Genomic DNA, 14,253 nt, shown 5'->3' on the forward strand with positions numbered 1-14,253 from the left:
CTTCAAATTGAGTATTTTAAAACATCATTTGTATGGTCTCTATGACCAGGTACAACTAATATAACCTGTTCATATTTGTGGTGCAATTAGAATAAATTATCTAAAAAGAGAACATAGTATTTAACTGTATTGTTCAACATTTGTTTGGTAAAATAATAAAAAATGTTGATTTTTTTTAGAAATCAGTTTCTTTTTCTTTTTGCCCTAGGAACACTCTTATTTTGTGGATTAGCAAAACTGCCATACAGTAAAGAAGTATTCTCTTCTTGGATGCTTTACTTCTTTCAAACAACATTCTCTTCTGACAAAAGGGTCCCTGGGGGCAGGTGAAAACTAAGCGCAAATATAAAAATGACTTCGTTTCCAATTATTGTCCATGCCTGATTCTTTGAACACCACATTTTTCTTTCAGGTTTATTAAGAGTGTCCAAACTGTCCTTATATGTTTCCTTTGTTTACTTTTCAGCCTGAACTACTTGACTTTCCTGGGGAAATTCCCTTTGAAATTCAAATATCATTCTACACTCCAGGGTGGAATAAGGCTAAATGTGAGAATCTGCCATCCTTATTGTGGCAGAGTATTATGTTTTCATTTTAAAACTACTGTTAGGAAGATTAAAGAGGTAGGATGAAGAAATGATTCAGATCTCCCTATGTAGGTCATCCCTATGTGAGTGCATTGTTTGGAGTGGCAAGGCAAACAGCAGGCATTCAGTCACCAGAAAGTATACAGACATAAACAAACCATTCAGAACAGAAAGGAGAGAGAGAAAGGAAAGGAGCCCCCTTAGTAACTTCAGTAGATTTTAACATCAAAGTTTGACAGAATGAGGCTTTCTTTCAAAGATTTGAAAGAGGATAGTTAGGGGAGAAGGCTGAAATATCAGTGTCTCATCAGTCTATTGATGGTGATATAATAGCCTGGGCTTGATGCTTCCTACTGTAAATTCAATTCTAATTGGTAGTCTTCTTATTCAGAATTTTATGTATAAATTTTTTATTTAATTTTTTATTCATTTTTGCATACCAATCGCCGATCCCCTCTCATCTCTTCTCCTGCTCCCCTCCAGCCTCCCCCACCCCCTGCCAAAAGAGGAAGGCCTGCCATGGGGAATCTTCAAAGTTGAGGCAGGACCAAGCACCTTCCTGCTGCATCAAGACTGAGCAAGGCATCCTACCATAGGTAAAGTCAGTTCAAGCATCAGGGATAGAACCTGATGCGACTGCCAGGGACCCCTCAGACAGATTAAGCTACACAACTGTCTCCCGTATGCAGAGGGCCTAGCATATATAATAAAATTGGAATGATACAGAGAAGATTAGCATGGCCCCTGCTCAAGGATGACTCACAAATTCATGAAGCATTTATGTATAAATTTAAAGAAAGTGTGTAATACAAATTATGATTCCAAAATGTTTCTAAAATAAAGTCTTATTTGAAAAGGAAAAAAAAATATTTATTTTATAGTTTAACAATTAAGAAGGGATATTTTTCATAGGGAAGTGAAAGATCTTTTTATTTCTGTAGTATCTCACTAACATGTTAATATGTTGTTTGACATGATAAAATAGATCTGCCTCTATATTTCACAGATTCACTTTCAAAGATATTTCCTATTGTATTTAACAGATGTTAGTGGTCAGTATTAACAGGACTGGGATTTTTGTTTGTTTGCTTAATTTCTTGTTTTTTAAGTACATATCTCAATGCCTATTGACCTACATGATTTCTAGGTCATGTAAGATTTGCCTAACAATATGTCAAAAGTCTTGAATTCCATCAGCTCAAAATGGCTAAGCAACAAGAAAATAAGTGTTGATCACAAGTCACCTAGTCATTCTTTGACTTCTTATCATGACATAATTTAATTATTTAATGTATTATTACTTTTATATTTTTGCATTATGACTCTAACTTAACAAACGTGGATATGAAGACACATTATGTGTAATTAACTTTTATCTACAACAATCTTTCTTTGGCAATTTTAATCAATAGTTTTTACTGACATTTTCTTATGCACACAGTGTGATTGCATGGTCTCCTGCCAATTCATATATTGTATATTCATCAAATGTTTATTGTGGATAAGATACTGGAAATATAGTGCAATGTAAAAATCAACAGGTCCTCTGCTCTTGTGGAAAATAGTCCTGGCAATAAAACAATTAATAATCATAGGAACCCATGTGACATGTTATCTTTCATACTCTCTAGGAAGGAGATAACCAACTCCATGTTGCTGGGAATTGAACATATTCCTTTCAGTATTCTGGTATTGCCAAAATAGTGTTATTTAAAGGTGGGGCCTTTAATAGAGCCTTAACTAGAATGCAATTGCTCTCTTGTAAAATGGGCCCTTATAAAATAGGCTTCTAGCAGTGGTGAGAGTCTTCAGCTCTTCCATCTTTAGCTATGTGAAGAGCTTCTCAACTCCAACAGAATGAGACATCAGGGAAGACAAGGGCAGGCCTTACCAGACACTGGAAACAGCCAGTGCTTTTACAGAATCCATAAGAAATAAATCTTTATTCGTAAATCACCCAGTCTTGGGCGTTTTTTGTTTTAGCACATAGATTAAGATGATAACCAAAGGAGGTAGGAAGTGTCTTTCGCCTAGAGATTACAGAGTCTACTCCAAGTACAGTATTGATTATGTAGACATAAAGGGTATGAAGGGTGAGTAGCTACTGAAATAAAGGTAGGATATATATTGCTTGCCACGAAAAAAAGAGAACCTGTTAGAAGCCCAGAACCCATGTGAAAACCATGAAAATTTGCATTGGAGAGGAAGAGGCAGGAAGATCTCTGATAAGTGTTGTTGGCCAGGCAGAACAGCAAATGGGGGAACCTCATGCTAGTGATTTTTGTCTCAAAAACAAAAGGGAAGGATACCTGAAGAGAATAACATGTGAAGATGGACTCAATCTGCCATGTGTGCACACACACACACACACACACACACACACACACACACACACACACACACACACGGGAACACACACAGACACAAGTACAGGTACACACAGGTGCACACAGATAAAATCACAGACACACACACACACACACACACACACACACACACACACACACACACACATGCACACAGTTTCTTGTTCAGTGATGCCAATATTTCCTTGTAAAACATATCAAAAACATCACTCATTTTCTGAAACTGCTTAAATTGATGTTTATGCTTCTGAACAATGTCTTCAGCCTATAAGAGTCTTCACAGTCTCTTCAGATTTTAGTAGCTCTTTGAGTCCTCATATAGTGAACACTACTTTTTATGTTACTTTTTGAGGAAACAAGACAATCTGTTTTAGATCTATGTTCTTTTTGTACTTAAACAAATTGTTTTAACCTCCATATACTCCTATTTCCTCATCCATAATGTGAGTACAATAGGTACACAACAGAGCTGCTTTCAAGACAAAAAGACATAAAATATCACTTACTTAAATCCTTGTCTGACAAGTATACTCAGATATTAACTATTTCTCCTCACTATTGTATTATGTTTTTTTTTTTAAAAATACATTAATTCAACAGATTTCCTCATTAAGAAAAACTTTTATATTAAATAAATTAGTTGATTTTCAAAAAGCCCTCTACAAAAAAGTTTATCATCCACATCCAGATACTTTTACTGAGTAAAAGACTTCACTCTTTAGAATTATACTCAGGCAACTATAAAAAAAACAATAATGTTTGTCATACTTTAACGTTAACTATTTAACAAATTTTAGCTTCTGCTACATATAGCACACCACTCACATGACTTGGATTACTCACACACATGGCTGGATTACATTATCCTCTTAACACTTAAAACATTTTGACAATATTATTTCAAAATATATTTCCAATATTAACATAATAATACTACATTTAAGATGCTGTAAGTTCTCATTTTTATATTTTTTGGTTTTTTTTTTTTTTCGAGACAGAGTTTCTCTGTGTAGTTTTGGTACCTGTCCTGAGCTTGCTCTGTAGACCAGGCTGGCCTCAAACTCACAGAGATCTGCCTGGCTCTGCCTCCCAAGTGCTGGGAATAAAGGCGTACACAACCACCACCCATCTTCATTTTTATTTTTTTTATATTTTGAATTTTTTTAGTATGTGAGTCCTGTATTTATATCATTCCCAGCCCTCCTTTTTTCCTCTCCAACTCTTCCCATGTCCACCCATTCCTAAAATTCATGACTGCTTCTTCTTTAATTATTATTGTTTTATACATACACACACATACATGTAAATACAGTCCACTGATTCCCTTCAGTTTTGTTCCTCTATGTATGAGCTTAGGGCTGACCACTTGGGTTTGGATAATATCAGGGAAATTGTCCTAGATAAGACTGAATCTCCTTCTCTTACATCCATCGACTGATTGCTCACAGCTCTTTATCTGCTGGTGGGGGCTTGTGGGATTTCCATTATCATGTCAGCCCAGAGACTGGGGCTGTCATTCTGCAGGTCTAATTTAGGAGACTGTATTTTAGATATTTCATGGATACAGCTCATTTGTCATGTATAGAAAATACTACCTCATGGAAAATATCCTGATCCTCTGGTGTTTACAATATGTCTATGCCTCTTCCATGATGTTCTCTGCACCTTTGGTATAGGTTTTATATCGTAGATGTATCATTTGGCATTGGAAACTCCAGTCAATTCTTCTCTGCATATTGACCTCTGTAAGTTTACCAGTCTGCTAGAAACAGGTGCTTCTTTGATGATGGGTGAGAATTACACTTATCAGTAAGTGTAAGGGTTTAGATTAGTTAGAAATTATACTGGTTTACAAAAATGGAAGAAATAGGTCCTCCTCTAGGGTTCATGACCTCAAAAATCATGGTGAGATTGTTAGGTTAACAACACTAAGCATGAATTCCCTCCTATTGACTGGGACTTAAGTACAATCAGCTGACTGTTGCTTACTTCCAAATTGTAAGTGCCACTATGTCAGCTTTGGAGATATCTTACCATTTGAGTCATCATTTTAGTTCATAGTTTTTGTTTTTTTTTTTTTTAAATCTGGGAAGGAATACTGATTGTCTTTCTCTCTTAGTAGCTTGCATACCAACTTCAGATACTATGAGAATGAGCCTTCAAGAAGAAGCCCTCTACAACAGTTCTATATCCACTCCTGCAAGTTCTATGTCTGAAGTTTGTAGTATCTTCAGCACCAAGGTCTTAACCTTCAGGACACAACCAAGGTGGCAATGGCCATAATCTATTTTGAAATCCTGAGTTAACACCTGCAGATCCTGACATGTAATATGTGATATATTATAAACATCACCATTGAGGTTTCATTGACACTATCATCATGGTATTCCAGGTGTTAAATATTTTATGTGTCATTTTCTGTTTTGTCATAAAAAAGCTCTTGTGGCATTCTGACGATCCTACCTATGAAGTAAAAAAAATAAAATAAAATAAAACAAATTTAAAAGACAACTACAACTTGCTTGATGAAGAGACAGGGCTTGAAGTGTGAGCGCTTGATGCTGGCACCATTGGCTCTAATGATTAAATTACACTTTTTCTCTAGTGAACATTTTGACCCAAAGATAGATGAATGGATATTACTCAGTGTGTTATTCCTCTATCTATTGTTATGTGTCAATCTTAATTTCGCACCTCCTACCACATCCCTCTGAAGCGGCTGTTTCAATCTTTTCTTTACACTGCAACGTGAAGCTACTCTAAGGCTTTGAGACACACTGGGACTCCCTCCTGCAGCAGTTGGCCAGTTCTAATTTGTCTGGAAGACACCTAGATGATGCCCTAAAAGTACTGATATCATGGCTTCAGTGGGATTCCTTTTATCTTTTGAATCTGCATGTAATATTTAAATAAATTTATATCATTTCTCCCCTCAAACCTTTCTCAAGCCCTGTCCCATTGTCTCTCAAAGCCTCGACTACACACACACACACACACACACACACACACACACACACACACACACATATATATATATTTATATCGTGTCTGTGTATGATCTCTCACAGCATTCCTTAGTTAGCTTATAGTTAATTGTTTTTCATGGGCCCCTTGAGATTTCCCTTCTCTACTTTAGCATGAATGTTGGCATTCGCGTTCAAATCTTGTTTAGTTAACTGTACTGTTGTGGTGCCATTGGTCTCGATTTCCTCTCATTTCTGGGAGACAATGTCACAGAAGCCTTCCTGTTCCTCTGACTCTTACATTCTTTCTTCCTACTCCTCTTCCATGATGTTCTCTGAGCTTTAGGTGCAGGAGTTTTGTCTCAGATGCATCCACTGTGGCTGAGTCACTCATGATGAATTGTTTTCTGCATTCTTCAGGGGTGATTTTCTGCAATGATCTCCATCTGCTGCAAAGAGAAGCTTCTTTAGTGAGGCATGAATGCGACACTATCAGTGGGTCTAAGGATATGCATTTATAATGAATTTAGGGTTATACTGGTTTAGCACCTTGGTGGTAGTAGAGTTTCTTCTAACATTCGTGATCCCCGTGTTCTCAGGTGGTTGTCTAGATTTCAAGTACAGGATATGATTTCTCACTTGTTGTTTGGGCCTTGAGTCTGATTAGATATCCCAATGCATGAGTGTCACTATTGTACCTTGAGGGATATCTTGCAATAGTGAACGTGGGGGCTCATAAGCGTCGCAACTGGTGAGCACTTTTAGGTGTTTCCCTCCATTTGTACCTTGTTGATACCTTCCAGCATTTTAAAGGGTAAATGAACTTCAGGGAGGAGACTATCCGGCCGGTTAACCTTGAACTATCCAAGTCCTGTGTGCCTTGAACAATTGAGATTTACCTTCAACCTCTGTGAGACAAAATTGCCTATGCTGTTTTGACCATCTCTTGGACTCTTGTGATCCACAACTTGAAAGTAGGGTTCTTATGTCTTGTATTAAAGTTTTGTTAGACAGTCTATGGTTTTTGGGGAAAGAATGGTTAGTACCAGTGGTATAACTTCATTTAACACACATACATACATACACACAAACAAAACAAAACAAAACAAAACACAACAAAACACACACAGTATACACACATGTTATATATATATATATATATATATATATATATATACACACACACACACACATATATATATATATATATATATATATATATATATATATAACATGTAAATTTAGGTAACTAAAGACCATATGATTCTTTTGGCTTCTTTGAATCATTCAAGGTTATTTTACGCTCCTCCCTCCCTCTTCTCCTTTATTGATCTCACCTCCTTTAGTTAAAACCTCCTCCTTTCCTACTTTTCTCTTCATATCACTTGTATGCTCTTATTCCTCTCTTTAGTGCCCAGTCATCCATCCTGCCATGGTCTCTCTTTACTTTCCTGTTTTTTTGTGGTTACTCTAGGCTCTATACTTTCATCTGAAGTTCTGAAGCTCAGAACTGCAGATGAGACACTTGCCTTCTGGGTCTGGACTACCTCACTCACCATAATATTTTTTAGGACAATCCATTTATCTGCAAATTACATTTTTTTATCTGGAACTAAATAGAATTCCACCATATAATTGTACCACATTTTAATTATCCATTCATGGATTGAAGGCCATTTATATTGCTTCCATTTCCTGGATAATGTGTATAGATATGACATGATCAGGGCTGTGAAAGAATCTCTGAGTTAGGTTGTCAAGTCCTTGGAGTATATTCGAAGGAATAGAATAGTTGAATCATATGGTTGCTTTATTTATAGCTGTTTGGGCAATTCTCTTTACTGATTTACAGAGTGGTTACATCAGTTTGCAATTCTACCAACAGGGTATGAGGGTGCCCCTTTCCCTACATTTTTTTTTTATAGTACTTGTTTTTGGTTGTTTTGTTGATCTTAGCCATCATGACTAGGAAGTTGAAATCTCAAAGTATGATTTGCAGATCTTATATTTGCATTCCCTTAATTGCAATGATGATGATGAACATTATTCTTGATATATATCTATGTATACATATTCAAATATAAATAAAGATATATAGGTATGTATACTTATATATATCAAAAAAAAATATCAATATATCATTTCTTCTTTTGCAAACACTCTGATCAGATCCACACACACCCTTTCTTTTATGGGTTGTGTATTTCACTTTTCATTTTTTATTGTGCTTTTATCAGATGTCTCTTTTCTTTTTCCACTATAATATTAGTAATACTCTACTTAATGTCAGTCTTTTTATATCAATATCCCACTAGATCAATAACATGAAGTCAAATACAGTGTCAGTCTTATAAATAATTTAATTATTATTAATGTCCTCTGGTACATGCAAGGCACCTGATAATCTGAAATCTATAAAATACCTTAAGTGTTGTACTACTTAGTTTTTGTCAACTTCACACAGACTAGAATCACATGGGAAGAGAAAACCTCAGTTAAGAAACTGTCTCTATTAGGTTGTCTTATCGATGTGTCTGTGGGGCATTTTCTTGATTAATAATGATATTAGAAGTCCCAGCCTACTGTAGACAGTACCAAACCTGGGCAGGTGGGTTGAGGGGATGGTGGTCCAAGGTTGGATTTTTTTTTTTTTTTTTTTGGAGGGGACAGCATTGCAAAGGCAGAGGGTGGATGCAAAGGGATGGGGAGATAAGTATGTTTTGAATTCATGGTATGAAATCCACAAAGAATAATCATTTTGAAAAAAGAAAATGAAAAAGAAAGTCAGCTGAGCAAGCCTTCAAAAGGTGATCAAGTAAGCAGAGTTCCTCCATATACTTGGCTTCGGGTCTAGCTTTGGCTTCTGTGGTGATGGACTTTGACATGTACGTCAAATAAAAACATTCATCCCTCAGGCTGGTGTTGATCACCTTTATTCTCCTAATAGTAGCAGAAATCAAATTAGAACAAGAGTTAAGTAGCTTCCCAAATAATCAAATTTAGTTACAAAAAAAAGACAAAGGTATTAAACTGAGTGGCTGAAGTACAAGACATAGGATGTTTAAGAGTCCATCCTAGCTAGTACAAAGTGGGAGAGAATTTTAGTGGTATGGTACACATTGACACTAGACATCCAGGTTTACTAATTTTATTTACCTAGAAAATTGGTCATAGAGTCACTATACCTCTTGGTAAATTTTTAAGTTTCCTACAGAAAGACATTTCTGGGTTGTAAAAGTGTCAGGAAGAGAGATATTTCCATTTCAAAAAGATGAATAAATAATTTAAAATTGCAATATTTTTCTTAAGTGATTTAGGAATATGGAGGTCAGGATCCTAGAATCAGAAATAAACCTTGCTAAATTTAATCAAGCAGGGGGAAATATTAAATATGCCTTGGTTAAGATTTAATTGCTGAATTATTTGTAATCTGTAAACTTAATTATATAGTATATGAAAATGTACATATAGCAATAAAGGGGCAGTTGTATGACTTTGTGTTCAAATCATTTAAGTAAGTTATTGGAAAATATGTAAATGGCATTTTGCTTCTTAACTACTCAAACTAATTGTTCTGATTATATTTGAACATTTCTCTAGTCCATAAAGAAGTAAAATAGCATTTTTATAATATGACATTTAACAAATAGAGTAACATTATAATCTAACATTTAAGCTCCGTATTTGCTAAAGCTTCTGAGAGATGAATGATGACTTTGAAGTACTTGTAAATAAAATACTTCAAGATAAGCATAAAGTAGGACAGGAATAATAATTTTTATTACCTTCAAACTGAAGTTCTTGCATATTTTAAATGGTGTTTAATGTTGCTTAAATGATTATGGCTATAAAAGAAATATATCTGATACAATTAAACTTGTGTAATTTCAAAGAAGGTAAATTCAGTAGCAATATGTATATCTCCCAGCATGTCATTAAATGTGGTAATAATATTTTGAAGGTATTTTTGGTATTATTTATTATATGTAAGAACATATAAATTACCTCATATACAGAACAATTAAATTAGCTAAATTTACCACGCTTAAGTTAAATAGCTTTTTGTTTTGGTTCTTATATTCCAGCATCCCTATGACTTCTCAATGTACATATCTAACCAAGCCATGGTGCATTTAGTTAAGTGGCCATGGATTTCCTTAGTTTCCTACTGTAATGAGCTCATTGTGAAATTGTACAAAAATAGTGAGGGAGGGAGATTAGCATCATCTACATTTGAAAGTACAAAATTTGCAAGTCAGTGCTCTTTAATGCAGTTTATTTGCCAGCATTTAATTGTCAGTGGTATGGAAAATTAAGCTTTTTAACACAAACCCACCTAGAAAGAGCAAGTCTAGTTTGCATGAGAAAAGCTACCTACAGAAAATTTAAACAGTGAGTTTAATTACTTCTTTTTGAGCTGTAAACACCCCATCACTGATACAGCGAAATTAAATAGTTATTAAGGTGTATCTTTTCAGTGAGTATAGTTACACATGATAAAAAATTCAGGAAATAAGAACTAGAGACTATTTTTTGAATGTTCAACTTTAAGGAACTATAGAGATTAATAAACATTTAACTTTGTTTATTTGCAGAAAATAAACTATCTTCAAGATTTACTGACAAAAACATGACTTAGATGTTTGCAGTGTATGTGTGTGGTGCGACTGTGTACATGTGTCCTTCTCCATAGCTCTCCGTATTAATCCTTTGAGACTGGGTCTCTTCCTGAACTTACACTGTTCAGCTAGGAGGACAACCAGCCAGATGGTCCTGGCTCTGCTTCCCAATATATACTGAAGCTATATATGCCCTCTGAAGACCACGCTCAGCTTACTATTCAGGTGCTGGGGTCTGAATCCAGGCTCTCATTCTTACACAGCAAGCTTGCCTCCCGAGTGTGCTCTCCATTTCCTACTCCAGTCTTTTATTTATCTATTTGTTTATTTATTTTTCTATCTACTTATTTTTACAGATTGAAAAACTTTATAATTCAATGAACTTTAAAGGTTCGATGTGTTCTACTTTTAAATACTATTATCCACAAATATTTAGAATATATGTTTAGTATTTCAGATTTTTCTCTGCTATTTTTTTTAACAGAATACACTAAAGATGAAGTCTTGAAGGATCCTGCTTTTTGCTCTGTCCTGGGTCTGTCTTCATCAGTTTACTGATGGCTGACATCTCTCCTCCCTGTTTGGCCTCTGATAAGTTGTTTTCGATAACCTGCTGTTTTGTTCTTGAATCTTGCCATGGTTTGGGATATCAGAGCTGTCAAAAATAAGAAAAAGAGCAAGAATCACAGAGCGCGTGAAAGTTATCGAAGACATAAGCCCTGATAATCAACTGATGAATGTTCACCTGGAAGACAGTTTTCAGTTTATTCCATTTTCTGTCACAGTACCTAAAATAATAAGGGGATTTTTTTCCCCCCCACATAATAGATGATGGCAGTTGCTTACTTTGTGAGAACCTGCCAAGGCAACCTACCCTATGGTTTTATCTTTGAAAGTAAGTAGTAAACAAGCTTGCCTGGCTGCAGATAAGAGACTTAGAAAGAATCCTATTCAGATGTTCCTGTCACTAATTTATCTGCAGGGTTTGTGATTCATACATACTGTTCTATGGGCAATAGAGCATTAAATTGGTTTCATCTGGGAGCAGGTCACATTCAGGGGTCTTCAGTCCCACGCTGTTGGACCAGGAATGCTTGATTCATATAGCTGTTTGCCACTGAATTTTCACTAGTACAAGGCAGGGGGAGGCAGGTATCTTGAGAATACATTGGATATCTCTTGAAATTTCCCATAGCAAAATAATTGACTAAAACTTCGCCATCTTTCCTAAGCAAATGTAAGTAATGACAACAAAAAGGCAATTCCCCTGTTAGCACAATAATTTGTCCTGATGCTTAGAGTTATAGGTCTATTTATCTTTAATGTCCTGGTTTTTGATGAATGTAGTTTTAAGTCTCTTTTATTTATTAAACAAAGAGATTGGTACTTAAAATCACTAATTTATACCAAAAAAAAAAAAAAAAAAAAAAAAAAAAAAAAAAAAAAAAAAAGCAAAACGAAACACAGAGCTGCTTTGAAGCAAGCATTCATGTATGAAAAAATTTGGAAAAGGCTTGTAGTTCACAGTATAGTTTTCTATGTTGAAATTATATTTTATCACTGCAGAATTGGAAAGATATCATGTCATGCAAAATATGAGAGCTACTGGTTTGAAGAAGATAGAAGCATTATAAGTATGTGATTCTTGATTTCTGGGTTACAATAGTGTTGCTAGAGTTTTCCTGCCTGACCCACAGTCAGGGCAAATCTCTCTCACCCGCCAGTCCCAAGCCGCTCAAACCCGATCAAGTAAACACAGAGACTTATATTGATTACAAACTGTATGGCCGCCGTGGCAGGCTTCTTGTTAACTGTTCTTACAGCTTAAATTGATCCATTTCTATTAATCTATACCTTGCCACATGGCTCGTGGCTTACCGGTATCTTCACATGCTGTTTCTCATCATGGCGACTGGCAGTGTCTCTCTGACTCAGCCTTCCACTTCCCAGTTCTATTCTCCTCCTTGTCCCGCCTATACTTCCTGCCTGGCCACGGGCCAATCAGTGATTTATTTATTGACCAATCAGTAACACATTTGACATACAGAACATCCCACAGCACAATAGTGATGAAAACTTATAGTATGGATTTTTTTTTAATGTAAGATACTTAAAAACACAGTAGCTCCCTCCAAATAAGTCTTTTGATTTTATTATTTCCATGATGGGGTAGGTAAGTCTACTTTATTTTCCTGCCTTCTATGTGTGCTTCATTTGGTGCAAAATTAACCAATAAATGGCAAAGTGGTTGTTAAATGTAAGCAATCAATGAAATTGTTCTAAAGTATTTCTAGTGTCCATGACAACAGTCTTTAAGTGTGTTAAATGTGCAACATAAACCGATATAGACTCTCTATTTTTATAAATTTAGCCCTGTTCATTATACTCTGTGTTGTAGTTAAAAACAATCCAGACCATTTCCAGAAGTAGCAAAATGGATTTTTACACGAGGATATAAATGTAGATTTTATTCTCATGTATATAATATAATTTCTTTAATTCTGTCCCAGTTGTGAGAATGTGGCACATCTAAGCCAGAATTTTCATATTAATGAGTTAAAGCATAATTAGGGCATTACTGTAGGGAACTTTTTATATTTTTCATGCATAATTCAACATATGTAAATGAGATATTTTCTTATTGGTCCCGGTTCTTAAATTAGATTGTGACCTGAAAACCTTCTAAGGCCTATTAAGAAACAGGGGTGTGAAATTAATATATTTAATAGTATTATTTTAAGATTTTTAAAATGTTCTAGAAGGCCATTTTTTTTGTAGCAAGAAAATACAAAGAAAACCAACCTATAAAATTAGGAGAAAAAAAAAGGGCTGGAGAGATGGCTCAGAGGTTAAGAGCACTGCTTGCTCTTCCAAAGGTCCTGAGTTCAATTCCCAGCAACCACATGGTGGCTCACAACCATCTGTAATGAGATCTGGTGCCCTCTTCTGGCCTGCAGGGATATGTGCAGACAGAACACTGTATACATAATAAATAAATAAATCTTTAAAAAAAAAAAAAAAAAAAAAAAAAAAAAAATTAGGAGAAAAAAATGTATACGATCTGAAGGGTACAGATAATTGGTCAAATTTCTCTCCTGTTTTTTCTATCCTAACATGTAATTTTCTGTGAAAAAGGTTTAAATTCTGAATTTTCCATATTTCTATATAAAATGTATTTTTACCTCTTACACATGGTGTTTATCATCCTTCTTCTACCACAAAGCACTTAAAAATACAAAACTAATAATAGTTTTTAAAGAGCATCTCAAAGAGATATTTTGCTTGTGATATTTTAAATATTTAACATTTTGCTGCTAAGACTATAGGGAAGGTTTCAAATCATTTCCATCTCTGGAATTTTCCCCTGCTCAAGTACTCTAACTCTAGAACTTTACTTCAATAGTTAAATCCTTTAAAAGCTGCTTCTTAAGCATCTGCCTTAGCCATATCCCTAGTCATAAACATTATCCGTATGAAATACTTGTTCCCTTTTGGATCTTTTTAATAAATCTTAGGGTTTCATATTCTGTTTCTTACATTGAAGTTGGGATATTTTAAGAACTTATAAATGTTTGAATGGATTAAATAAAAATGACAAGCTGGTAATCTTATAAATAAAAATACATAAAATATATAAATATATAATATAAATATATGAAAACACAGCAAAATTTCTGTACTCATTGGTTTATTTAACAAAACATGTACAGGTCTGTAG

The 14,253-nt window shown here is 34.9% G+C and overlaps 1 protein-coding gene and 1 non-coding gene across 5 annotated transcripts in view; both read left to right on the forward strand.

The window, feature by feature from the left end:
- Mgat4c (MGAT4 family member C) overlaps positions 1-14,253 on the forward strand; it is a 651,962-nt gene that overhangs the window by 330,848 nt on the left and 306,861 nt on the right. The window lies entirely within an intron of this gene.
- On the forward strand, positions 1,271-1,379 carry LOC128120120 (U6 spliceosomal RNA). Its single transcript, XR_008221770.1, has one exon. It is a non-coding gene; the product is annotated as a U6 spliceosomal RNA (small nuclear RNA).

The sequence above is a fragment of the Peromyscus californicus genome, unplaced genomic scaffold, assembly GCF_007827085.1.
Source record: "Peromyscus californicus insignis strain IS unplaced genomic scaffold, ASM782708v3 Scaffold_24__1_contigs__length_46423439, whole genome shotgun sequence".
NCBI lineage: Eukaryota > Metazoa > Chordata > Mammalia > Rodentia > Cricetidae > Peromyscus > Peromyscus californicus.